Source organism: Acinonyx jubatus, chromosome B3 (genome assembly GCF_027475565.1).
Source record: "Acinonyx jubatus isolate Ajub_Pintada_27869175 chromosome B3, VMU_Ajub_asm_v1.0, whole genome shotgun sequence".
Classification (NCBI taxonomy): Eukaryota; Metazoa; Chordata; class Mammalia; order Carnivora; family Felidae; genus Acinonyx; species Acinonyx jubatus.
The window spans coordinates 23,657,818-23,681,409 of record NC_069386.1 but is presented as its reverse complement, the minus strand read 5'-3'; the positions used below and the strand labels follow the sequence as shown (position 1 = coordinate 23,681,409).

General features: G+C 47.9%; 1 long non-coding RNA gene and 12 other non-coding genes across 14 annotated transcripts in view; all 13 read right to left on the bottom strand.

Moving 5' to 3' along the window:
- The window catches only part of LOC128315888 (uncharacterized), a 35,897-nt gene extending 31,772 nt beyond the window's left edge, over positions 1–4,125 (bottom strand). For both annotated transcript variants that reach the window (XR_008299019.1, XR_008299020.1), the window contains exon 1: positions 1,116–4,125. This is a non-coding gene — a long non-coding RNA (uncharacterized LOC128315888). The remainder of the gene's footprint in view (positions 1–1,115) is intronic.
- LOC113602084 (small nucleolar RNA SNORD115) lies at positions 982–1,059 on the bottom strand. The gene has a single exon (XR_003423461.1). It is a non-coding gene; the product is annotated as a small nucleolar RNA SNORD115 (small nucleolar RNA).
- LOC113602085 (small nucleolar RNA SNORD115) lies at positions 2,679–2,758 on the bottom strand. The gene has a single exon (XR_003423462.1). It is a non-coding gene; the product is annotated as a small nucleolar RNA SNORD115 (small nucleolar RNA).
- Positions 4,126–4,619: 494 nt separating the features above from the next.
- Positions 4,620–4,700, bottom strand: LOC113602090 (small nucleolar RNA SNORD115). Its single transcript, XR_003423467.1, has one exon. It is a non-coding gene; the product is annotated as a small nucleolar RNA SNORD115 (small nucleolar RNA).
- Positions 4,701–6,430: 1,730 nt separating this feature from the next.
- Positions 6,431–6,511, bottom strand: LOC113602079 (small nucleolar RNA SNORD115). The gene has a single exon (XR_003423456.1). It is a non-coding gene; the product is annotated as a small nucleolar RNA SNORD115 (small nucleolar RNA).
- A 1,719-nt stretch (positions 6,512–8,230) lies between these two features.
- Positions 8,231–8,311, bottom strand: LOC113602083 (small nucleolar RNA SNORD115). The gene has a single exon (XR_003423460.1). It is a non-coding gene; the product is annotated as a small nucleolar RNA SNORD115 (small nucleolar RNA).
- Positions 8,312–10,041: 1,730 nt separating this feature from the next.
- Positions 10,042–10,122, bottom strand: LOC113602082 (small nucleolar RNA SNORD115). Its single transcript, XR_003423459.1, has one exon. It is a non-coding gene; the product is annotated as a small nucleolar RNA SNORD115 (small nucleolar RNA).
- A 1,672-nt stretch (positions 10,123–11,794) lies between these two features.
- LOC113602080 (small nucleolar RNA SNORD115) lies at positions 11,795–11,875 on the bottom strand. Its single transcript, XR_003423457.1, has one exon. It is a non-coding gene; the product is annotated as a small nucleolar RNA SNORD115 (small nucleolar RNA).
- Positions 11,876–13,451: 1,576 nt separating this feature from the next.
- On the bottom strand, positions 13,452–13,532 carry LOC113602075 (small nucleolar RNA SNORD115). The gene has a single exon (XR_003423452.1). It is a non-coding gene; the product is annotated as a small nucleolar RNA SNORD115 (small nucleolar RNA).
- Positions 13,533–14,664: 1,132 nt separating this feature from the next.
- LOC113602096 (small nucleolar RNA SNORD115) lies at positions 14,665–14,744 on the bottom strand. The gene has a single exon (XR_003423473.1). It is a non-coding gene; the product is annotated as a small nucleolar RNA SNORD115 (small nucleolar RNA).
- Positions 14,745–16,614: 1,870 nt separating this feature from the next.
- LOC113602094 (small nucleolar RNA SNORD115) lies at positions 16,615–16,695 on the bottom strand. The gene has a single exon (XR_003423471.1). It is a non-coding gene; the product is annotated as a small nucleolar RNA SNORD115 (small nucleolar RNA).
- Positions 16,696–19,891: 3,196 nt separating this feature from the next.
- Positions 19,892–19,972, bottom strand: LOC113602095 (small nucleolar RNA SNORD115). The gene has a single exon (XR_003423472.1). It is a non-coding gene; the product is annotated as a small nucleolar RNA SNORD115 (small nucleolar RNA).
- A 1,678-nt stretch (positions 19,973–21,650) lies between these two features.
- On the bottom strand, positions 21,651–21,728 carry LOC113602097 (small nucleolar RNA SNORD115). The gene has a single exon (XR_003423474.1). It is a non-coding gene; the product is annotated as a small nucleolar RNA SNORD115 (small nucleolar RNA).
- Positions 21,729–23,592: the final 1,864 nt, after the last annotated feature.

Below are 23,592 nucleotides of genomic sequence, written 5' to 3'. Positions count from 1 at the left end.
CAGCGCCCTCAAACACACTGAGACTCAGGGTCACAAGTCAAGAACCCCAGCATGCCCAGTCTCATGGCACTGACTAAAGGGCCATTGTCAGACAAAGCCCCATACAGCTGCGGGACGACTCGGGCCCATAAGGACATGCAACCACCAGAAGGTGCCAACGGTGAAGAACACGGAGGCAGGAGCCCGCATGCCACTTGGGGTCTGGGCCACGCTACCTGAATTTTTCGGGCATCGTCTACCCGTTATGCCAAAACTGTCTAGTGTCCATCCAGGTAACTCCGGGCCCAGCCCCTGCCTCCAAAGCCCATTGCATGAAATTTGGACGCACCACTTCCAAGCAGGAGGTCACATTGGCTGTCTGCAATGCCCACGGCAGCACGTCGCTTGCCTACTAAGGCATCAGTCATTCTTACATCAACTGGAATGCCCTCCTACACTGGGAAACATGGCCCATGGGCCAACAAGTAAGAGGATACTGCAGGTGACCGTGGCACCCTTGCAGTGTTGTGGGTGACCTGTTTTTTTGCAGACACCCCAGTGCACAATGGAGATGTTCAGGGATACTCCAGCCCTCTGGGGTGAGGATGAAGCCCCAGTCCCACAAGATGGTTGGCATTTCCCTGTGGGCTTCCTCACCAATTGGCCCAAGGGTACTGGATCTTTGGGTACTCATAGACATCTACTCTCCTCCCATGGTGGGCTCAATGGCATGACCCTGGTCACCAAGACGACATCCCACTGAAAGACACCAGGACACCAAGGGAGCTGAGTTGGGTTCCCAGGGATGAGTCCCGGGAAGCACTACTAATGGGCACAAATGCCCCAGGGTGGGAGCACGTCTTAGGTGCATGGAGACCTAGAGACCAGGGAGAGCCCCACTGGGGACACTCAAGGGATTGGTTGCATTGAGCCCCAGATGCCAGCGCTATGCCAAGGTCACAGGGGTCACCAGGATCCCGGCTCAGTGTGGTGCCCTCCACTGGGCCTCAGTGTAATCCTATTGAACATAATTTTTAGGTCATCATCTGTCGAGACCATATGAGTTCTCATCATTGACCCAACCAAGGCAGTCCCCACATGCCTCTGTGTTCTACCTGCCCGCTCAACATGCTTACCAGAGAGGGATTGTGATGTGCAGGGTGGCCATTAGGGCCCCTGGCTTGGGGCCAATTCCCGAAGATAGGCCAAACTCCCCTCCGTGCGCCAGGTGGGATAAAGAACGGGGCGCGGGATCTGCACAGAGAGAGGCAGCTCAGCAACGACAAACACCTTTCCCATCAGACCTCACCTTGTGGCAATGGGAAGGATCTCAGAATGCGCAGGGCTGGAACTGCATTCATGATGCAATCTTGCAATCCTGGCCTGGCAGGAAGGAAGGCTGCAGTGTGTCCACAAGGTTCTCAGCCTCTGTGGCTCCACAGAAAACAAGGGAATTCAAGATCCACAGAAGTCTGAGCATGGAGGCTGCCACAGCAGGCACCAGGCCATATGCACAGGTCTTCCTGCAGTGTGATTGGGACAGACCTTGGTGGGTCTGTGGCAGGCACAATCCCGGGATTTTGCTGGCAGGGACCTGTCCTGTGTTTTGCCAGGTATAGGCAGGCATAGGCCCCAGAAGGGCCCACGAATGCTACCACGCAGACGCAATGCCAAGATCCCTTGGGGGAACAGGGCCCTGATGGGCATCCCACCAACATCTAACACTGTCTCCATCACCACTGCTCCATGTCTCCTGTGGGGGGCACCTCATCCCTACTCATCTTTGAGATTATGGTGAGGGAAGGGTGAGGAGCCAGCACAGTTCCCTTGTGCCTTCACACTCACTGGGACTCAGGGTCACAAGTCAAGAAGCACAGCGTGTCCTGGCATGTGGCACCAACCAAAGGGCCAATGTCAGACAAAACCCCATCGAGCTGCGGAATGACCCATGGGCCCCATAAAGACACGTGACCACCAGACGGTACCAATTGTGAAGAAACTGGGGGCAGGAGCCGGCATGCCACTTGGGGTCTGGGCCATGCTGCCAGGTTTTTTCAGATACCATCTACCCATTATACCAAAGCTATCTAGTGTCCATTTTGGTAACCCCAGGTCTGGTCCCTGCCTCCAAAGCCCATTGCGTGAAATTTAGGTGCACTGCTTCCAGGCAGGAGGTCACATTGGCCATCAGCAATGCCCACCGCAGCACATCACGTGCCTGCTAAGGCATCAGTGATTGTGACATCAACCAGAGTTGATGGGAAATGTGGCCCATGGTCCTTCAAGTAATAGGATCTCCTGGGGTTCGTGGCATCCCTTGCAGGTTTCGAGGGTGTCCTGTGTTTTCCAGATAGCCTAGTGCAGAGGCGAGATGTTCAGGGACATGCCAACCCTCTGGGGAGAGGACGAAGCCCCAGTCCCACAAGATGGTGACCCTGGTCACCAAGACGACATTCCACTGAAAGACATCAGGACACCGAGGGAGCTTAGTTGGGTTCCCAGGGATGAATCCCGGGAAGGACTAGTAATGGGCACACAACACTCCCGGGCGGGAGCACATCCTACGTGTGCAGAGGCTCAGAGACTGGAGAGCCCACTGGGGAGCCTCGAGTGATCGGTCGCCTCGAGCCCCAGGTACCAGCACTACACGAGAGCCACAGGGGTCCACAGGATTCTGCCTCAGTGAGGTGCCCTCCAATGGGCCTCAGGTAATCCTATTGAGCATAATCTTTAGGTCATCATCTGTCTTCCAGACCATATGAGTTCTCATCATTGACCCAACAGAAGCAGTCCCCTCCCGCCGCTGCCTTCTATCCTTGAGCTCAACATGCTTACCAGAGAGTGTTTGTGATGCTCTGGGTGGCCATTAGGGCCCCTGGCTTGGGGCCTATTCCTGAAGATAGGCCAAACTCCTCTCAGTGTGCCAGGTGGGATCTCAGTTGGGGCCCGGGATGTGCACAGAGAGAGGCAGCTCAGCAATGACAAACGCCTTCCCCATCAGACCTCCCTGTGGCAATGGGAGGGATCTCAGAATGGGCGGGGCTGGGAGTGCATTCATGACTCAAACCTGCAATCCTGGTCTGGCGAGAAGGAAGGCTGCAGCGTGTCCACAAGGCCTTCAATATCTGTGGCTCCACTGGAAACAAGGGAATTCAAGCCCTACAGGCATCTGAAAATGGCTGCCACAGCAGGCACCAGGCTACATGCACAGGTCTTCCCACAGCGTGATTGCGACAGGCCCTTGGTGGGTCGGTTGCAGGCAGAAACCCGGGTCTTGGCTGGCAGGGCCCGGCCATGTGTTCCCCATGAATGTGTGGGCATGGGGCCCCAGAAGGGCCCATGAATGCTACCACACAGACGCAATACCAAGATCCCTTTGGGGAACAGGGCCCTGATGGGCAGCCCACCAGCATCTAACACTGTCTCCATCACCACTGCTCCATGGCTCCTGTGGGGACACCTCATCCCTTCCCATCTTTGAGAGCATGGTGTGGGTAGGGTGAGGGGCCTGCACGGTTCCCCAGCGCCTTCAAACTCAGTAGGACTCGGGGTCAGAAGTCAAGAACCACAGCGTGCCTTTGATTGTGGCATCATCCAAAGGGCCATTGTCAGACAAAACCCCATCTAGCTACGGGACCACCCATGGGCCCCATATGGACATGCCACCACCAGAGGGTGTCAATGGTGAAGAACCTGGGTGCAGGAGCCTGCATGCCACTTGGGTCTGGGCCACGCTGCCAGCATTTTTCAGATACTGTCTACCAGTTATGCCAAAGCTCTAGTGTCCATCCAGGTATCCCCAAGTCCGGCCCCTGCCTCAAAGCCCATTGCGTGAAATTTGGGCACACCACTTCCACGCAGGAGGTCACGTTGGCCATCTGCAATGCCCACTCTAGCAGGTCGAGTGTCTACTAAGGCATCAGTGATTCTGAAATCAACTGGAGTGCTCTCCCACACTGGGAAAAGTGTCCCATGGGCCGTCAAGTAAGGGATCCTGCAGAGGACTGTGGCATCCCTTACATGTGTTGTGGGTGACCTGTTTTTTCCAGACAGCCAAGTTTACAGGTCAGACATTCAGGGACATGCCAGCCCTCTGGGGCAAGGATGAAGCCCCAGTCCCAGAAGATGGCTGGCATTGCACTGAGGGCTTCCCTTGCTGGTGTCATGGGTGACCTGTATTTTCCAGACAGTCTACTGCAAAAGGCAGACGTTCAGGGAGACGTCAGCCCTCTGGGGCAATGATGAATCCCCAGTCCCACAAGATGGCTGGAGTTGCCCTGAGGGCATCCTCACCAATAGGCCCAAGGGCACTGGGTCTCTGGGTACTCACACGGGCATCCACTCTCCTCCCATGGTGGGCACAGTGGCAAGTCCCTGGTCACCAAGACGACGTCCCACTGAACGACACCCAAAACCTAGGGATCTTAGTTGGGTTCCCAGGGATGAATTCCGGGAAGCACTAGTAATGGACACACAATGTCCCAGGGCAGGAGCATGTCTTCGGTGCACGGAGGGTCAGAGACTGGGGAGAGCGCCACTGGGGAGACTTGAGGGATTGGTCGAGTTGAGCCCCATGTGCCAGCAGTACGCCAGGGCCACAGGGGTCCCCAGGATCCCGCCTCAGTGAGGTGGCCTCCATTGGGCCACAGCATAATCCTATTGAGCATAATTTTTAGGTCATCATCTGTCTTCGAGACCATATGAGTTCTCATCATTTACTCAACCAAGGCAGTCCCCTACCGCCTCTGCCTTCTACCCATCAGCTCAACATGCTTACCAGGGAGGATCTGTGATTCACAGTGTGGCCTGAGGGCTCCTGGCTCAGGGTCTGTTCCAGAAGATGGGCCAAACTCCCCTCCTGGTGCCAGGTGGGATCTTGGTTGGGGCGGGGGATCTGCACAGAAACAGGCAGTTAAGCAATGACACATGCCTTCCCCATCAGACCTCACCTGTGGCAATGGGAGGGATCTCAGAATGGGTGGGGCTGAGACTGCATTCATGACATAATCCTGCAATCCTGGCCTGGCAGGAAGGAAGGCAGCAGCATGTCCACAAGGCCCTTAGCCTCTGTGGATCCATTGGAAACAAGGGAATTCGGGCCCAACAGGAATATGAGCATGGAGGCCTCCACAGCAGGCACCAGGCCACATGCACAGGTCCTCCCACAGTGTGATTGGGACAGACCTTGGTGGGTCGATGGCAGACAGCATCCCAGTCATTGACTGGCAGGGAACGGCCCTGTGTTTTGCCAGGAATGGGCGGGCATGGGGCACTGGAAGGTCACACGAACTCTACCACGCAGACGGAATGCCAAGATCTCTTTGGGGATCAGACCCTGATGGACATCCCATCAGTATCCAACTCTGTCTCCATCAGCATTGCTCCATGGCTCCCATGGGGACACCTCATCCTTTCCTGTCATTGAGATTATGGTGAGGGAAGGGTGAGGGGCCAGCACGGTTCTTCAGTGCCTTCAAACTCACTGGGACTCGGGGTCAAAATCAAGAACCACAGCGTGCTCTGACTGGTGGCACCGACCAAAGGGCCATTGTCAGGCAAAGCCCCATCCAGCTGCGGGATGACCCCTGAGGCCCATAAGGACACGAGACCACCAGACCGTGCCAATGGTGAAGAACCCAGGGGCAGGAGACTGGATGGCACTCAGGTCTGGGCCACACTGCCAGCATTTTTCAGATACCATCTACCCGTTATGCCAAAGCTGTCTAGTGCCCTTCCAGGTAACCCTGGGTCCAGCCCTTGCCTCCAAAGCCCATTGCATGAAATTTGGACACACTGCTTCCATGAAGGCGGTCACATTGGCCGTCTGCAATGCCCACCACAGCACATCGCATGCCTACTAAGGCTTCAGTGATTCTGACATCACCCAGAGTGCCCTCCCACACTGGGAAACGTGGCCCATGTACTGTCAAGTAAGAGGATCATGCAGAGGACCGTGGCATCTCTTGCAGGTGTCGTGGTTGACCTTTTTTTTCCAGACAGCTTAGTGTACAGTGCACACGTTCAGGGACACACCAGCCCTCTGGGTTGAGGACGAAGCCCCAGTACCACAAGATGGCTGGCGTTGACCTAAGTGCAGCCTCGCCAATCGGCCCAAGGGCACTGGGTCTCTGGGTTCTCACACAAGCATCCACTCTCCTCCCATGTTGGGCTCAATGGGGAGACCCTGGTCACCAAGACGACATCCCACTGAAAGACACCAGGACACCGAGGGAGCTTAGTTGGGTTCCCAGGGATGAGTCCCGGGAAGCACTAGTAATGGGCACACAACGCCCCAGGGTGGGAGCACGTGTTAGGCACACGGAGGCCCAGAGACACGGGAGAGCCCCACTGGGGAGCCTCGAGGGGTGGGTTGCTATGTGCCCCAGGTGCCAGCTCTATGCCAGGGCCACAAGGGTCCCCAGGATGCCGCCTCAGTGCTGTGCCCTCCACTGGGACTCAGGGTAATCCTGTTGAGCATAATTTTTAGGTCATCATCTGTCTTCAAGACCATATAAGTTCTCATCATTGACCCAACCAAGGCAGTCTCCACCCGTCTCTGCCTTCTATTCACAAGCTCAACATTCTTACCAGAGAGGGATTGTGATGTGCAGGGTGGCCATGATGGTCCCTGGCTCGGGGCCTGTTCCTGATGCTGAGCCAAACTCCCCTCGGTGCGCCAGGTGCAATCTCGGTTGGGGCGCTGATCTGCACAGAAAGAGGTAGCTCAGCAATGACAAACCTCTTCTCCATCCGACCTCACCTTGTGGCATTAGGTGGGATCTCAGAATGCGTGGAACTGGGACTGCATTCATGATGCCAGCAAAAATCCTGGCCTAGCAGGAAGGAAGGCTGCAGCGTGTCCACAAGTCTCTCAGCCTCTGTGACTCAACTGGAAACAAGAGAATTCGGGCCCCACAGGAATCTGAGCATGGAGGCTGCTACAGCAGGCATCAGGCCACGCACAGGTCCTCCCGCAGTGGGATTGGGACAGACCTTGGCTGGTCGGTTGCAGGCAGGATCCCGGGCCTTGGCTGGCAGGGACTGGTCCTGCATTTTGCCAGGAATGGGCGGGCATGGGGTGCCAGAAGGGCCCAAGGATGCTACCACGCAGAAAGAATCCCTTGGGGGATCAGGACCCTGATGGGTATCCCACCAGCATCCAAAGCTGTCTCCATCAGCGCTGCTCCATGGCTCCCGGGGGGACACCTCACCCCTTCCTGTCTTTGAGATTATGGTGAGGGAAGGGTGAGGGGCCAGCCTGGTTCCCCATCGACTTCAAAGTCACTGGGAGTCGGGGTCACAAATCAAATAACAAAACGTGCCCTGGCTAGTGGCACGAACCAAAGGGCCATTATCAGGCAAAGCCCCATTCAGCTGTGGAACGACCCACTGACCCCATAAGGACACACAACCACCAGACGGTGCCAATGTTGAAGATCCCGGAGGCAGGAGCCTGCATGCCACTCGGGGTCTGGGACCCTTAGCCAGCATTTTTCAGATACAATCTACCTGTTATGCCAATGCTGTTTAGTGTCCAGGCAGGTAGCCCCAGACCCACCCCCTTCCTCCAAAGCCCATTGCATGAAATTTGGGTGTACCGCTTCCATGCAGGAGGTCACATTGGCCATCTGCAATGCCCACCACAACACCTCGCATACCTACTAATGCATTAGTGATTCTGACATCAACCAGAGCACCCTCCCACACTGGGAAATGTGGTCCATGGTCCCTCAAGAAGAGGATCCCGCTGGGGAACATGGCATCCCTTTCAGGTGTCTGGGTGACTAGTTTTTTCTAGGCAGACTACTGCACAAGGCAGACTTTCAGGGACACGTCAGCCCTCTGCTGTAGTGACGTAGCCCAGGTCCCACAACATGGGTGATGTTGCCCAGAGGGCATCCTCGCCAATCGGCCCAAGGTCACTGGGTCTCCAGGTACTCACACAGGCATCCACTCTCCTCCCATGGTGGGCTCAATGGTGAGCCCATGATCACCAAGACAATGTCCCACTGAAAGTCACCTGAAAAAGGGAGGGAGCTTAGATGGGTTCCCAGAGATGAGTCCCGGGAAGCACTAGTAATGGGCACACAACGCCCCAGGGCGGGAGCACGTCTTAGGCGTGTGGAGGCCCAGTGACCCAGGAGAGCCCCACGGGGAGCCTCGGGATATCGGTGGCCTCAAGCCCCAGGTGCCATCGCTATGCCAAGGCCACAGGGTCCCAGGATCCCGCCTCAGTGCAGTGCCCTCCACTGGGCCTTAGCATAATCCTATTGAGCATAATTTTTAGGTCATCATTTGTCTTTGGGACCATATGAGTTCTCATCATTGACCCAACCAAGGTAGTCCCCTCCCACCTCTGCCTTCTACCTGCAGCTCAACATGCTTACTAGAGAGGGTCTGTGATGAGCAGGGTGGCCATGAGGACCCCTGGCTCGGGGCCTGTTCCCAAAGGTGGGCCAAAATCCCCTCCGTGCACCATGTGGGTTCTTGGTTGGGCTGCGGGATCTGCGCAGAGAGGCAAGTCAGCAATGACAACTGCCTTCCCCATCAGACCTCACCTTGTGACAATGGGAGGGATATCAGAATGGGCAGGGCTGGGTCTGCATTCATGATGCCAGAAAAATCCTGGTCTGTCGTGAAGGAAGGCTGCAGTGTGTCCACAAAGCTTTCAGCCTCTGTGGCTCCACTGGAAACAAGGGAATTCAGGGCCCAACAGGAATCTGAGCATGGAGGCCTCCACAGCAGGCACCAGGCCACACGCACAGGTCCTCCCGTAGTGTGATTGGGATAGACCTTGGTGGTTCTTTGGTAGGTAGAATCCCGGGTCTTGGGTGGCAGGGACCAGCCCTGCGTTTTGCCAGGAATGGGCGGGCATGAGGCGCCGGAAAGTCCCACGAACGCTACCACGCAAATGCAATGACAAGATCCCTTGGGGGATCAGGGCCTTGTCCAGCATCCCACTAGCATCCAAGACTGTCTCCATCAGCGCTGCTCCATGGCTTCTGTGGGGACACCTCATCCTTACTCGTCTTTGAGATTATGGTGAGGTAAGGGTGATGGGCCAGCACGGTTCCCCAGTGACTACAAAGTCACTGGCACACGGGGTCACAAGTCAAGAACCCCAGTGTGCCTTGGCTTGTGGCACCAACCAAAGGGCCATTGTCAGGCAAAACCCCATCCAGCTGTGGGATGATTCATGGGCCCCATAAGGACACGTGACCACCAGACGGTGCCAATGTTGAACAATCCAGAGGCAGAAGCCCACATGCTACTTGGTGTCTGGGCCATGCTGCCAACATTTTTCATATACCATCTAACCTTTATGCCAAAGCTGTCTAGTGTCCAGCCAGGTAGCCCCAGCCCCGGCCCCTTCCTCCAAAGCCCGTAATGTGAAATTTGGGTGCATCACTTACCCGCAGGTTGTCACATTGGCCATATGCATTGCCCACCGCATCACCTCGCATGCCTACTAAGGCATTAGTGATTCTGACATCAACCGGAGCACCACCCACACTGGGAAATGTGGCCCATGGGCTTTCAAGTAAGAGTATCCCATGGGGGACCATGGCATCCCTTGCAGGTGTCTCTGGTGACCTGTGTTTTCCAGACAGCCCACAGCACAGGGCAGACTTTCAGGGACACACCAGCCCTCCGGGGTGAGGACAAAGCCCCAGTCCCACAAGATGGCTGGAGTTGCCCTGAGGGCAGCCTCGCCAATCCGCCAAAGGGCACTGGGTCTCCGGGTACTCACACAGACATTCACTTTCCTCCCATGGTGGGCTCAATGGTGAGACCCTGGTCGCCAAGACGACGTCCCACTGAAAGACACCAGGACACCGAGGGAGCTTAGTTGGGTTCCCAGGGATGAGTCCTGGGAAGCACTAGTAATGGGCACACAATGCCCCAGGGTGGGAGCACGTCTTAGGTGTGCCGAGTTTCAGAGTCCTGGGTGTGCAGCACTGAGGAACCTCGAGGGATCAGTTGCCTCGAGCCCCAGGTGCCAGTGCTATGCCAGGGCCACAGGGTTCCCCAGGATCCCGCCTCAGTGCAGTGCCCTCCATTGGGCCTCAGCTTAATCCTATTGAGCATAATTTGTAGGTCATCATCTGTCTTCGAGACCTTATGAGTTCTCATCATTGACCCAACAAAGGCAGTCCCCACCCGCCTCTGCTTTCTACCCACCTGCTCAACATGCTTACCAGAAATGGATTGTGATGTCCTTGGTGGCCATGAGAGCCCCTGGCTCGGGGTCTGTTACAGATGATTGGCCAAATTCCCCTCCATGCGCCAGGTGGGATCTCGGTCGGGGTGTGGGATCTGTGCAGAGAGAGGCAGGTCAGCAATGACAAACACCTTCCCCCTCAGACCTCACCTGTGGCAATGGGAGGGATCTCAGAATGTGCGGGACTGGAATTGCATTCATGACACAATTCTGCAATCCTGGCCTGGCAGGAAAGAAGGCTGCAGCGTGTCCACAAGGCCCTCAGACTCTGTGGCTCCACTGGAAAAAAGGTAATTCAGAACCCCACAGGAATCTGAGCATGGAGGCTGCTACAGCAGGCACAGGTCCTCCTGCAACGTGGTTGGGACAGACCTTGGCGAGTAGGTGGCAGGCAGAAACCTGGGCCTTCCTTTCATGGAGTGGCCCTGAGTTTTGCCAGGAATGGGCGGGCATGGGGCCCGCCACGCAAACGCAGTGCCAACATCCCTTGGGGCATCAAGGCCTGATGGGCATCCCACTAGCGTCCAACACTGTCTCCATCAGCGCTGCTCCATGACTTCTGTGTGGAAACCCCATCCCTTCCTGTCTTTGAGATTACAGTGAGGGAAGGGTGGGGGGCCAGCACGTTTCCCCAGCGACTTCAACCTCACTGGGACTCGGGGGCACCAGTCCAGATATCCAGCCTGCCCTGACTCGTGGTACCGACCCAAGGGCCATTGTCAGGCAAAGCCCCATCCAGCTGTGAGATGACCCATGGGCCCCTTAAGGACACACGACCATTGGACTGGGCCAATGGTGAAGAACCTGGAGCCAGAAGCCTACGTGACACTCTGGGTCCAGGCAAGCAGATACATTCTACCCCTTATTCCAAAAGTTCTAGTGTCCAGCCAAGAAGCCCTGGGCCCGGCCCCTTCCTCCAATGCCCATTGTGAGGAAAATCGGCGGAATCCCCACAGTCGGTTGCCTTGGCTGTCTGCAATGCCCACCACAGCAACTCTGGTGCCTCCCAGGGAGACAGTGATTCTGACATTAACCTGAGAGCCATCCCACACTGGAAAACATAGCCTATGGTCTGTCAATTAAGAGGATCCCACGGGGGACTGTGGCATCCCTTTCAGGTGTTGCAGGTGACCAGTTTTTTCCAGACAGCCTACTGTCCAGGGTAGAGTTTCAAGGACACGCCACCTCTCTGGGGCGATGTTTGAGCCCCAGTCCCACAAGATGGCTCGCCTTGCCCTGAGGTCAGCTTCACCATGCCCATGTACACTGGGTCTCCGGGTACTCACACAGGCATCCACTCTCCTCCCATGGTGGGGTCAATGGCGAGAAAGTGGTCACAAAGCGATGTCCCACTGAAAGACACAAGGATGCTGAGGGAGCTTAGTTGGATTCCCAGGGATGAGTCAAGAAGCACTAGTGATGGACACACAACACCCCAGGGCCAGAACAGGTCTTAGGCATGTGGAGGTCCATAGACCAAGGAGAACCCCCTCGGTAACCTGGAGGGATTTGTCACCTCGAGCCCCTGGGTCCAGTGGTAATCCAGGGCCACAGGATTCTCCAGGATCGTACCTCAGTGCAATGGCCTCCATTGGGCTTCTGCAGAATCCTATTGAGCATAATTTTTAAGTCATCATCTCTGTTCATGACCATATGAATTCTCATTATTGACCCAACTAAGGCAGTCCCTACGTGCCTCTGTCTTCAGCCCTCCGGCTCAACATGGTTAACATAGATTGTTTGTGAAGCGCAGGGTGGCAATTTTTCTTCTGGCTTGCGACCTATTCCTGAAGCTGGGCCAATCTACCCTCCCTGAACCAGGTGGGTTCTATGTCCTGTCACGGGCTCTGTGCAGAAAGATGCAATTCAGCCATGAGAATGCACTTCCCCATTGTACTTCACCTTTTGCCATTGGGAGAGAGCTCAGAATGGGTGGTGGTGGCCTGCATTCATGACACCAGCAAAAATCCTGGGATGGCAGGAAGGAAGGCTCCAGCGTGGCACCAAGTCCCTCAGCCTCAGCCCAGTGGCTCCACTGGACACCAGGGAAATCAGAGCCCCACAGGAAACTGATCATGGAGGCTGCAGCATCAGGCACATGGGCAGCCACACATGACCCCTCACAGTGCAATTGGGACACCCCTTTGTGGGCCTGGGGCATGCAGAATCCTGGGACATCATTGGCGGGGCCAGCCTTGGGCTTTGCCATGGATGGGCAGGCATGGTGTCCTGGAACAGGTCACAGATGCTGCCTGGGGGACCCAACACAAAAATTAGTTGGGTGTCCTGGGGCATGGCATGCATCCCGCCAGTGTCCATCGCCATCCCCAACCAGCGCTCCTCCATGTCTCCCATTTGGACACCTCATCCCTTCCTGTCTTTGCACTTAAGGTTATTGCTAGGAGAGGGGCTACCATGGTTCCCCAGCGACTTCAACCTCATTGGGAATTGGGCCACAAGTCAAGAACCCCAGCATGCCCTGGCTCATGGCACCAACCAAAAGGCTATCATCAGGCCAAGTGCCATCCAGTTTGGGGAATTCCCACAGGCCCCATAAGGACATGAATCCATAAGTCATGGCCAATGGTGAAGATCTAGGAGTCAGGAGCCTGAATGCCACCTGAGGTCCAGTCCATGTTTCCAGCAATTTTTGGACACCATCTACGCGCTATGCCAAAGCTATCTAGTGTCCAGCCAGGTAGCCCCAGTCCCAGCATCTTCCTCCATCGCCCATTGCGTGAAATTTTGGTGGGAACTTTTCCCCATAGGAGGTCATGGGTGGGGGGCTCCAATGCCCACTGTCGCACCTTGCATTCCTCCAAGGGCCTCAGTGATTCTGACATCAACCTGACAGCCTTCCTACAGTGGAGAACACAGCTTACAGGCTGGCAGGAAAGAGGATCCCTTGGAGGACCACGCAATCCCTTGCCTCAGTGTATGAGCGCAGGGATGCACTCACCTCTTCTTATTGGTGCTGCCTCGAGACCCTGTCACAATGATGTTCCACTGAAAGACACACGGACATCAAGGGAGCTAATCCAAGGCTGCAAATGAGGTGTATCCAGAGTAACTAATTACGAGCACACAAATCACCATTGCACGAGCCCAACTTGGTCACATTCAAGCCCCCAAGCCTGGGGAGAGCCACACTGGGAGCCTCGAGGGATTGGTCACCTCAAGCCCAATTTGCCTGCAATTTCCAAGTGCCCCATGGTCTCCTGGATCCCACCCCATGATTGTCTCTTTGATTGGGCCTCAGTGTAATCTTATTGAGCATGATTTTTATGTCATCATCTCTGTTCAAGACCATATGAGTTCTCATCATTGACCCAACCAAGGCAGTCCCCACGAGCCTCTGTCTTCTTTCCGCCAGCTCAACTTGCTTACAAGAGATCATTTATGAAGCACAGGTTGGCCATTTGGGCACCTGGCTCAGGGCCTATTCCCATATTGGGCCAATTTCCCACTATATGCCAGGTGGAATCTTTGTTTGGGCATGGGGTCTGTATCGAGAAAGGTAGGGAAGCTATGACAATACCCTTCCCCTTTGGCCCTGACCTGGTGGGCCATGTGCATGATACTCGAATTCATGGGGCCTGACTCATGATTCCAGCAAGGATTGAGGGGTGGCGGGAGTGCTGCAGCCTGGCACCCAAAGCCCTCAGCCTGTATGTGTATATACTATCTTGGGAAAACTGGCCCCAACATGTGTCTGAGCATTGCACATGCACCACTAGGCAGCATTCTTGCTACACATTCTCTCCAAATGAATGGGTCAGTTTTTTTCGATCATGTTGCATATAGCATCATAAGCAATGGCTGGTAGGCTTGGCCTTTGGCTTTTGAGGAACGGGTGGGCTTGGCATCCTGGGATTGGCCAGGTCTGTATAAGACATGGTAATCAAAGCCCATTGAACCATGGAATATAATTCCTCCTCAGCAAGAATTTTAGTGGACCTCTGGGGAGCTGACCAACAGTTACCTGGCAGGCAAAACTCCTCTCCAGATGCTTCCATATGGAGACCCACAGAAAATACCTGGCATGTTCAATGGCCTGGTGTGCATTACATCAACATCACCATCTCCTAACAAGGATATATAGATGTCCTCTGCAGTGTCCACTCATTTCTTCCTGACCATCAGTCCAGTGGGGCCTTATGGAGAGATGCTTCCTGGTTTCCAAAGATGTGAACTTTATTGGCAAGAGTGTGTATGGAAGAGGAGCTCTGATCTTCTTTGGGCAAGGCACCATCTAAATTGTCTATTGCATGAAAAGGCCAAGGAGTTATGGTTCAGCATACAAAGCCCCACATCATGAGCATGTCTGGACATTTGGTTGCCTAAGGACATTGAAGAGCCAAACCCAGGAGTCAAATGATCAGTCACCTCAAGTCATAAATCCATCACTCTCCATTGGCCACATGAATCCCCTGGATCCTGCCACAGGATTTTCCATTCCATTTGGCCTCAGCATAATCTTATTTAGGATGACTTTTATGTTATAATGTCTTTTCTAGGCATTATGAGTTCTCATAATTGACACAACTGAGGCAGTCACCACTTGTCTGGGTCCCCCATTCTGAACATGCTTACAAGAGATAGTTTCTGAAGGGTAGGATGTGTGGCATGTCTTGAGTTTGGGATTATTCTTGAAGCTGGGACAAACTCATATATATTTTGCTGTGACATCTTCATATAGGTATGTGGTTTGTGTTCAAAAGACACTTCAGCTTTTAAAACACCTTATGCATTCCTTCTGCCCTTCTGGCCCACATCTGCTAGTTCCAGTTGCAGAATGCTATGTCTCAACACATGAATCTATTATGCAATGATTGAAGACAGGAAGTATCCAGCACATTGCAGAAGGATATCTACCCATATAGCTGAACCCACAGCAATGAAATTCTGAGTTTTCACACAGGGGGGTGAGCATCATTTATGTACAACTGAGGAGCAGTCCCGGCACACTGCTTTCCTGAATGTGGCATGCAAATTTGAGGGCCATGGTATGTAGAGCACAGCATTAATTATTGCTAGGAATGAGCTCTATGTTGAATCCTGGCCTGGGCACAGGGCTTCTGGGGACATAGGGAGCCAGGATATAAAGCACCATGAAATGCTTTCTTAGGAATTCATGTACAAGGAGTTCTAAAAGCTGCCCACTGTCCTCCATTCAGGCAAAGTGTTGCCCTAGACCCTGCCTGACAGATGTCTTTCTGAGGTATAGAGTGCCCTGCTGTGCATCCTATCACAATCCACATCTTCAAAGAGCAATGTCTATATGTCCCTGCTGAGACCAACTTCTCTCTTCATGATTTGGTGGTGAATGTGATTCAGGGAGAGATGCTGGTATGGTTTGTAATCACACCCTTCCTCTTTGGTGGAAGGGTGCATATAGAAAGGGATCTCATGGGGGAGTCATGACCATCCTATTCAAAATTCTCAACCTCACTTGTAGTAACATACATGCTAGAGTGGTTTTGCTCTTCCCAGGGTCCTGGCTACCCACATAGATGGCATCTGCAGGAACTGCTCCACATCAATTGGTAAGAGACCAGTGGACCCATTATACCTAGAAGCCACCACCAGTGAGCAGATGGGGAACACCACACAGGACCTAGTCTATACAGCTATGTCTCTAGACCTGGGGAAGAATTAAGCACTTCTCAGGTGCCATCTTTCTGCTATTAGAATTCTGTCTAATGTCCAGCTAAGAAGACCCCCCCCCCCAGTTATATTCCTGCACCACTGTCTCTGGATGCCCTGGGCTGGTCCCTTGCCCTGCTGGATGCTGCATGAGGCTTCATCGCCCACCTAGTACTTAGTGTCCCTGAAGTGCATTAGCAATATTGGCCTCACGCTGAGTACAAACTGATACAAATTAATGTGGCCTGTGTTCCAATGGAGGAGAATTGTCCTCCCTGGACATTAAGATCCCTTTCAGGTGCAATGATAATGTTTCACTTTCTTGACCTCCTACTGTGTAGGGCTGATGGTCACAAAGAATGTGATGGCTATGAATGTCTCCATCCTGACTAAAAGTCAAGCATTGCCTTGAAGAGAGCCTCCCCACGCACCCTATATCCTCTGCAGCCTCTGTCTCTGGTCAGATGCATTCACTCACCTCACATGGTGGAGTCAACGATGAGATCCTGGTCATGAAATCCCGCTGAAAGACACAAGAAGACCAATGGTGCTAAGGAATAGCTCCAAATGAGGTGTCTTGGGAGGAACTATGTGTTTGCATACAAAGCCTACAGCATGAGCATATCTTGGGAATGTGGAATCCCACTGACAGTGGATGGACACAGGGGGATACCTCTGGGGATTGGTAATCTCAAGCCTCAAATTCTATCACTCTCTGAGTGCTACATGGCATCCTGGGATTCTTACCCATGATTGTGCTCTCTACTGAGTCTCAGTGTGATTTTATTGCATATGATTTTTAGGTCATCATCTGTCTTAAAGACAATATAAGTTCTTATCATCGACCTGACTAAGGCACTCCCCACATGTCCATGTGCTCCCACCTGAACATGCTTACCAGAGATGGTTTCTGGAAAGCAGGAAGCCCGGGTGCCACATGAGTTTGTGCCTATTCCTGGAGCCAAGCTGACATATGTGCATGTGGGGACGGGGAATCTTCATCTGAGGATGTGTTCTGTGTAGAGAGAAGTAGAACAGTTGTCAAAGCCACCTTCCCATATGTGCCATTTTTGTTTTATATTTCTTACACTTTCATTAATTACATAATAAATGAATGTATTTAGACTAAATCAATAAATTCATGTATAATTATAATGCTTTAGCAAATCCATATGTATCTTCATTCATAAATAAATGTTAAATATGAAAATAGTCTTCATTTATATATATAGATTTACACTCATTCAAAGGCCCAGACTTTGAATTCTTTATTTGTAAACTCTCTATGTTTTTCATAATTTTACTTTTATGGCTCATTAATTTTTCTTGCTTATATTTGATTTTCTTGGAGCAGTAATTTAATATTGTTCAGGAACACTCTTGAAATGATGATATTAATTGATATGGAATTGGTTTTCTGGAAAACCTACATCTGAAGTTTTTAAAAGATACTTGCTCCCTATCATCTAGGGAGATCCCTGCACTAGAACTTCCAGTTCATGTTTCAAAAGCCATGTATGTTTTGTTTATATTGTCTTCCATATCCTGCTAACACTGTTTAAAGTGTGATGCTTACACTTCATAATCCAGGTGTATGGTTCCAGTTATTTTATAAAAGAAACATGATCTCATGAAGGAGTTGATTTAATGATTCTGAAGAATTTTTCTAATTTATATCTATGAAAGTATTTTTGACAGAGCTTTTGTATTCTTGATTGTCCATTCTTTAAGACATAATTTTCCCCAAATAAATTCTTCAAATGGTATGAAAACTAGTGCCCTCTTGGGTGAAACTTAGCTGGTCAGAGTTCTCATCATGAACAGCTAGCAATAACAATAACCCACAATTTGTTAAATTGTCATTGGAAGTTTTATCAATCTATGGAGTCACAAGTTAGCTATCTGAATCCTCTTCAGTATCCTGCAACTAAGATCCATGGGTGTGGTAAAGTTTTGCATCTTACCCTCTGAACACCATGGTTGGAACCTTTTCTAGGGGAAGTGTTCTGAGATTCAAATGCATACTCCAACTGTTATCATCTTTGAAGTGTATTTGAGATATTTTCTTCAACCTGAACACCTACTTACTTGTGCCATGTTTCCCAGTGGCCATGAAAGAATGATATCCTCCACTGCCACGTTACCTATTTCTTTGAAAATGACAAAGTTATGCTTTCTAGAGATTCTATCCTGTAGGGTTTCACTCAGGAAGAAAATCAACTCTCTACTATTTAGTTTTCCAAAATGAGTCAAACATTTATTGCCTTTAGGTGAGCCTCTCCTTTTGTCCATGTTCTTTGTGGCCTGTATCTATCATCAAAGGCATCATCTCACCTCATATCATTAAGTTAACCATTGACAAAACGTTCACCTGAAGACGCAAGGAGGGAAAAAGCTATAGAATTATCCAAAATAAAGGCTCCTTTGTATCATGGATCATGGATCATGAAACAAAGCCTAAAATATGAGCAAGTGTGAGGTACATGGAATCTTATAGACATTGTACACCACAAGGGATTGCCTTGAGGGGATTGTTATCTTAAGTCTGAAATTCCATGATTCACCTAGTATTAATGGATAAAATAATGAATGAATCAATACAAAATAAAGTTGTTAATTAATTAATTAATTAATTTCTAAGAAATACATTTAAATTTAGCTTATGAAAATGCTAAGCACCATTGATTCAACATCGAAGAGAAGTCCTTGTAAATAAGTTTCTAGATTGGAAAAGAGTTCAGGACATGTCTGATAAAATCAAATTTATGGCTCTTTTTTTGTCTAGACAGCAGTACTCGTATGTGGATAATTGGGCGTGACTATTGGCCATGAACACCCATAAAATGACCCTGTAAAATCATGTAGAATTAGTTTTATTGAGACAGATAGCCAGTGGCTTGAAAATGTCCTCAATACCCATCACTGAGACAAACCCTTGCATAAGGCTTTTTAGGCCATGATCTGAATAACATATTCTTTTTGTTCAGACTCCTCTTTCATGTTGTTATCAAGATCTTCCAATCAGTAATGCAAAAGGTTTTCTTTGTAATATATATCTTTATTTCTCTTCTTTGAACAAAGCTTCAAAGATCTCAATATCATATATATATATGATAAATTTTTCTTCCTAATTTTTTTTAATCTTTTTCCTTTATGGTGCCAGCTTCTAAAGGATTTGTGTCTTGAGAAGAATGTCAAATGTGAAGCTTGTGTTTCATTTGGCAAAATCAAACAGATTAAAGGGCCAATTAGGAAAAACTGTCATCACCAATAACCCACAATTCCTTAAATTGAAATTTTAAAGCCCTAATACTCAGGGGTCACAATGTAGTTATCTGAATACTTAACAGTTTTTTTTTTAGCCAATACCAATTGGCAGATTAATTCTTGCATTTCACTCTTTGGATGTCATGGCCATGATCCTTCCTTTTGGGATTTTCTTTTGAGTATGCAGTGAAGATCCCAGAAGTTATTATCTCTTCAGTGTATCAATGTATTACGGTTAGTTTTCAATCTGGGCACAGACGGTAATGTTTCTGTGGTGGAGGGGTAGTGGAGGAAATATTTCATCCATTTGGAATCTTATCCATTTTAGGTATAACTAAAAGGTTTGCAGGGGTACTATTCCAATGGGCTGATTTCCAGGCATAAATCAACCCTTTACAGTATTTACATTTTTGAAAAGAGTCACTTATTTATCTCCTTAAGTCAGGCTTTTTGTATCATCCAATTTTCTGTGTCACCTATATCTATGACCAAACATATTCAATCACTTCAGATTTTAATGAAACAGCACAATTATTTCCAAAATTTCTAACTGAATAACACAATGATAAAAATATAACTAAGGGATGCTCTGAAGAACAGTTTTTTGTGATGAAATATAGTTCACCAAATATAGCTTAAACTTGAGGATGTGTTGTTGACATGAAACCTATATAAGAGATTCCCTGAAGGGACTGGTTGCCTGAAGAACCAAATTGCATTACTCTACAAGGGAAATATGGAACTTCAACGTTTTGCTTTGGCATTATTGACTACATTGGGCTTCATTGTAATTTTATTGAGCATGATTTTTAGGTCATAATTTCTCTTCAAGACAATATGAATTCTCAACTTTGATCTAGCTATGGCATTACCTACCCATGTATATGCTTTGACCTGTATATGTTTATCAGATATAGATTTTGTAATTTGTGATGCCAAAATAGATATGACTTTTGTCATATATCATCATGGACACCTGACTCACATAGCTTCATTCTGTGGCAGCAAACAGTGCTCTTTTTCAAAGTCATTATCTGTGTAGTTAGTTGTAAGATAGATTGCAAAACATATTGTTACATCTGTCCCGGGTTGTGATTTATCCATGCTCTATGTTAAGGAAGTCTTATGACCATATCTGCAAAAAATGACCTCTTACAGATTTCATGCATCTTTCATTTACCAAGCATAAAAAAGACTATACAGGTTTCTTAATTTGGGGTAAACTTTCATGTGGTGGTTGTGAACATGGGAGATATCCATTGGCCAATAATATTCTATCCAGTCAAGAGTTCATGTCAGAGTATTTGCCATGGTTCATTGCATATAAATTCACATAAAATCATACTCTTTCAGCCACATGAAAACCTAATAAGAGGTCAGGATGATTGAAATTGTGACCATTTTATGAATTCTTTGGAACTATATAAGTGGGTTTTCAGATCATGACCAATAAGCCATTGTATTATGTTGTTAGTTCTCTTAAATGTCACAATTTTGACAAAAGCAGAACAAGGAAAATACAATAATTAGTGTACATATGTTTACTTGTATATTTAGGCCAAAGAAAATTGCAAAATGGAGTGAGAACCAGAGCACAAAAAAGTCTCATATCCTTTCAATAAATTTTCAGTAAAAAAGTAGTTTTCTTCCTGAGAGTGCTTCAAGTAATATAGTCACTAAATTGAGAATAATAATTTATAATGCTGGTTTGGTGACACTAGCCAATTCAGAGTGTAAATTAGAACTTTGAGCATCATTTGTTGCATATCCTTATTATATGTAATAATGGAATCATATCAGGATCTGGAATTCTTATATGTGTTTCTTCATGGATACACACAATTTTAAGTTTCATATTTTAGTCCTATAACCAGTAGAACTACTTAATAGTAGTTTAGATACAGAAAAATTTTCAATGACTCCAAAGTAACCCAAAGCAGTTAAAATCCCATAAAATTACAGAGATTGATTTTATCTTGTATGTAGAATGAGAATATTAAACATTGTACTGAGAACCAGTGGATCTATTTTTTTCTCAATTTCAATATAAATTTCAAGTTCAAACAAAAGATTTTGTAATAAAATCACATTGCATTTATCAGTCACTTATTCAGAAAAAATCCATATCTCTATCCAAGTTACCTAATGTGTAAACTTGTATGCCCTAGAAGAGCATCTTCTCCAGTCAATTGCTTTTTGACATATATCTGTGACCAAAGAAAACCAGAAATATACTATCAATGCAGTGTTTCAACCCTTGGTAAGATGTCTTACTCAAAGACACATTAAGAGAAAAACAGGGAAGGACTGAATCTTGAATGTTCCCAGCTCTTAAGAATTATAAATCCCTGAAACAAAGTTTATAGAAGGAATATTTATTTTTCACTTTTGAGCGCATAGACAGGATTGGTTAACATGAGTTTCTTTCAAGAATTCCTTGTCTCAAGCCCCAAATAAAATGCCTAGAGAAAAGTAATGAGTTCCAACATGTTCCGACAATCCTACCCCAGAATTTCACCTTCACCTATGATGAGTTTGTCTTTACCATAATCCTCTTGATCATGACTTTCAGTCATCATCACTCTTGAAGACAATAAGTTCTCACTTTTGACCCTAGCTATGACATTCCAAATGCATACATACACTCATACCTGAAGATGTTTACCAGACAATTGTGGTACTGATTCAGACAAGAGTTTTGATATATTCAGTGCTAGGCACCTGACTTATATTAATTCCCCCAAGTTTAAGGCCAAACTGTGCTCTTTCTCTGAAATGATGATTTTAGGTGTACAGGAACAGGACAGGTATCAACACATAAACCTAAGTCTCTCTTGGAGTATGGTTCTTGAAAGCTTTTCCTTAATGATACAATTTGGTCAGTACTCAAAATAATGACCTATTACAGAGGTTGTAGACTACTGATCACCTTACACATGAATTACACAATACAGGTTTTTTTGGAAAGCCACTCAGATAGTGTCAGAAAAACACAGCATTCCACTTATCATTACATATATATACATATATATGTAATTTAATATATATACATATATAAATTCAAAGGATGTTATAACAATATCATTTGGCATGGTCCATTGCACATGAACTCTTCTAAAATGACACACTTGAAGCCACATGAAACAGTATTTACAAAAAAGTATTAGGTCACTGGGAATAGTACTCATTTCCAAGAAGTTTCCATAATTCATAGCATACAACTTACTATACTGAAAATATGACATTAACATAATATTTAAGAGCTGAAATTCATCTATGTTTCTCATTAGTAGAATCAATTTTAGGTTTAATACAAATAGAAAATTACTTAATTTCACATTGTTATCATTGTTGACAGGATCCTTTATTAAAAGTTCGTCAGTGACTTTAAAACAGCATGCCACTATTAGAATATCATTTAAGCTTAAAAATATATTGCTTTAGTCACATAGACACCCAGATAAGTATCAAATATATATCTGGATACCAATGAGTCAAAATTTTCTTCACTATTAATCACATCAAATTCAGGTAATAAGTAAAAACTTTGTCATAGTATCACATTAAGTAGACCAGTAATTCAATAAGAACACCCCAATATCCAGATTGACTAATGAATAAACCCTGCTTGAGGATGAATCTTTACTAGTCCAGTGACTTATGTGGAATTAATCTGTCACCAAAGTATGCCATTCACCTCTTATAATAGAAAGATCTAACTCTTAGAAGTATGTCTTGCTATAAGACACCAAAAAAGCCAAGCATGGAACCTAAATGTGTGAAACTATTAGGAATTATATTTATATATTTACATAATATTTATATAAATATATATTTATATATTTAGTTTTTTGATGTTTATTTTTTAGAGAGAGAGAGACAGAATATGAGTTGGGGAGGGACAGAGAGGGAGACACACAATCTGAAGTAGGCTGCAGGCTCTGAGCTGTCAGCACAGAGCCTGATGTGAGGCTTGAATACACGGACTGGGAGATCATGACCTGAGCTGAAGTCGGAAGCTTAACAGACTCAGCCACCAAGGCATCTCTGGAATTATTGGTAATTTAAATAAATCATTACCCACTTATAAGCACGTAGACTGTTTCAGCCAAGTAAGTTGATTTCAATGTTTCATTGCTTCATTTGAAGTTTAGGCACCCATCTAGCATATCAGATTCACATACATATAGAAGAAATTTATGTTTCTTTGTAAAATTAATTTTATTAGTTTGGTTTTCAGGAGTTTCAATCTTTAGTCGCCAAATTTCACCTTTTTCTATAACATGATTACTCTTTTTACAACACTATTTATCAATCCAGAGGTAGTATCATGCCAAACATCTGGTTTTCCTAAGTAGGTAAAATCTTGTAGTTCAGTACTATTAAGTATATACTGTAGTTATTGAATAACTAGTTGTTCAGTTATACAAGTGAAGGCTTATGAAAATTCCTTAGCTATTTTTTTGAAGCAGGATTTC